The sequence below is a fragment of the Chenopodium quinoa genome, unplaced genomic scaffold (assembly GCF_001683475.1).
Source record: "Chenopodium quinoa cultivar QQ74 unplaced genomic scaffold, ASM168347v1, whole genome shotgun sequence".
In the NCBI taxonomy this organism is placed as follows: Eukaryota; Viridiplantae; Streptophyta; class Magnoliopsida; order Caryophyllales; family Amaranthaceae; genus Chenopodium; species Chenopodium quinoa.
The window spans coordinates 482,915-486,067 of NW_018745170.1; the positions used below are offsets into that span (position 1 = coordinate 482,915).

Below are 3,153 nucleotides of genomic sequence, written 5' to 3' on the forward strand. Positions count from 1 at the left end.
GGACATCTTTGACTATGAATATCTTCGGCTATGTATAAGTGAAAATTATAAAAAGTTGATATTTGGAAAATTTATAATAAAGAGAATCTAATAAGATCTCATATGCTAATTTATTTATATTGTATAAGTCATAGAATGTGGTCAGAGTTATTTTATTTTGACCCCATGAATAATAAGTGAGTCGAACTTTCAGAAACGGAGGTAGTGGATAATATTGTATGAAAGAAAGAAAAGGTAAGTAATGTTTTTTATATATATGTGTATTTTGTATGGGAAAGATAAAAAGTGAGTAATGATTATGTACTATTTTTAGAAACAAGCACAACATTTTAGAACACCTAAAATGAAATACAGACATCGGATGGAGTAATTTATTTCTTATAGAAGTACTTTTATTATAAAAACTTGAAGAGCTTGGCAACTCAAGTAAAAGGAAAAAACATCAACACAACTTTAATCTAAGCTTTAGAGAGAGAAATATCTTTACTAAAACTAGAGATGGCAGTAGTAGAATCATATCCGATGAAGGGAGGAGATGGCACTTTCAGCTACATCAAGAACTCCAGTTTTCAAGTACCATACATATTTAATCATCAACTAGCTTAGTTATATCACTCTTTAAATTAAACTCCCTTTGTTTCTTTTTGTTTTGATTCATTTTTACTGTGATTATTTATCGATTTATTTGAGAAAATACATACGGAGTACTGGTTTATTTGTTTGAACATAATAACAAACTAGCTAAGTTAACTCACCCTTCCGATATACCATAAATTTTATGCTGTTTATTGTACATTTGTACTGTAATTCAATTTCTTTCTAGGTTTCTCTCTCTCTCTCTCTCTCTCTCTCTCTCTCTCTCTATTAGCGGGGTTTAAGTAAGAAGTAACATAGGGTCATAAAGTCAAGTCTTGTATACTTCGTGTATTGAGATTCAATATATTTCTAGCCTTGTTAATTTGTTATATGGATTATGGAGTACGGAGTACCCTATATGTGAAATTAAATAAAATTTAATATGTCAACTTCATAGGGGCAAACAATTTACTGCGAGTATACTTGATCATTGGCGGGGCGGGTCGGGTCGGATTAGGATTGGTACATGTTAGTAAAGAATTGTGCCAAAAGAGGGTCACTTTTTTATTGGACAAAAGGGGGTATGCATGGCGGGTTGTTGAAAAATTGGTCTAATATAATAGTCTTATATACTAAACTGCTAACACTATTAGCGATTTTAATTAATGAGCCAATAATATCATTAGCGGAATAGCGGTTCATTATTTAATTCTACTAACGATGTAAGGAGTAAGTTTTAATTCTAGCATTATCTATGATAACCACTCTATCTCTAGATACAGAGTAGTTTGTTTGACTAATATATTATGCACATGCTAAGTCATGGTGACGATGATGTGTATTATCTGGAGTTTTACTAGTTTGTAGTAGATCTATATGCACATACTGCTTGATTTGCATAACATTTATTTGTAGTGTCCACTTCTCTAGCAGTAAGTAGCTAAGTACTAATGATGAATCTCTTAATTCCAACAAAGAAATCTGCTTCAAGTGTAGTACAAGGGCTAATTTCCTCAGCAATCACTGAGAAATTTGATGCCAAACACTTCCTCTTGCCCATTACTGCCACAACACCATCAGCAACCCCGACGATCCGTTTAGCTGACCTTGGCTGCTCAGTAGCTCCGAATACGTTCACTGCAATGCAAAATGTGATAGACACAATCGAAACCAAAGCCAAATCTTTGTCTTTCCAAAACCCGCAATATCAAGTCTTCTTCAATGATCATGTAGGAAACGATTTTGACACCCTCTTTACCTCCCTTACCTCTGATCGTGCCTACTTCTCAGCTGGTGTGCCCGGTTCCTTCTATGGCCGTCTCTTCCCTGACTAGTCGCTCCACTTCATCCACTCATCGTATTCTCTACAATGGTTGTCTAAGGAGCCTAAGGAGTTAGTTTACAAGGAATCTGAGGCATGGAATGGTGGGAGGATCCATTATACTAGTGCTCCGCGAGGTGTTGTGGATGCTTATGCTAGGCAGTTTTCTGAAGACATGGAGTTGTTCTTGGGTGAAAGAGCGAAAGAGCTCGTAGTTGGTGGGATGATGGTGCTCATTATGCCTTGTATTCCTGATGAAACTGTGGCTCATTCTCAGGTTCCTGCTGGGATCATATTCGACCTCTTGGGTGCTTCCCTAGTGGATATGGCTAAAGCTGTAAGTGCCTTTCGTTCTTTTAGTTTTAATGAATCGACTAGGTAATTCCTGAGTTATGCTTGATTTAATTGATTAGATTGTTTGATGGCTTATAAGACCCCGGCCTGAATAAGATAAAAGTATAATTTTCCGTTGATCAACATCTTATTCGCTTTCAGGTGAAATGAAGTATTACAATGTGTTCTTGATTACATTTTGCTTCTAATTTACATTCAAAAGTAGAAGTTTACAATGTGTTTGTGATTGTAATAACAAAACTAGTTCAATTTTTTTTTTTTTCTAAGTAACCTTGTTTTTTTGTCTTTCTTTCTCTTCCTTAATGATTTTAGGGAGTCATAAGCCAAGAGCAAGTAGACTCCTTCAACTTGCCAATCTACGGCGTTTCACCAATGGAGATGGAATCCTTAGTAAAGAAGAATGGGCGATTTAGCATTGAGAGAATGGAGTTAACTGATCCAACTTCAAGAAGAAAGAATAATGAGGGTGGTTCTAATAAGACTTCGGGTGATGGTAACGCAATAGCGAATCACTTGAGAGCTGGAATGGAAGGAATTTTGTCTAAACATTTTGGCGTTGAGAAAATGGATGAACTGTTTGAAAGGTTCTCTAAGAAGACCATTGAGTTTTCTGATAAGTTCAAGTCAAGCCTTAAGCAAGGAACTCAGTTGTTCATTATCCTTGTCAAAAAGAATTAAGCTCCTTTTATAATTTCCTTCTATTTTTTTAGAAATTGTAGTTTAAACATTTTTATTTTGGGCCACAAAGTTCAAGTATTAAAGTCTGTCTCTTACTTGTTATAACGGGCCATAATATTGGGCCGAAATACCAAAAGAGATAGGAATTGATTAAGCTAGTTGTGGTAATTGTCTTAGTGTTTGTCAATAATGGTTGGGCCTTTTGGGCTTTGTTTATCATTAAG

General features: G+C 35.2%; 1 pseudogene; it reads left to right on the top strand.

Annotated features, from left to right (window-relative positions):
• The first annotated feature begins 212 nt into the window (after positions 1-212).
• On the top strand, positions 213-3,153 carry LOC110710458 (annotated as a pseudogene).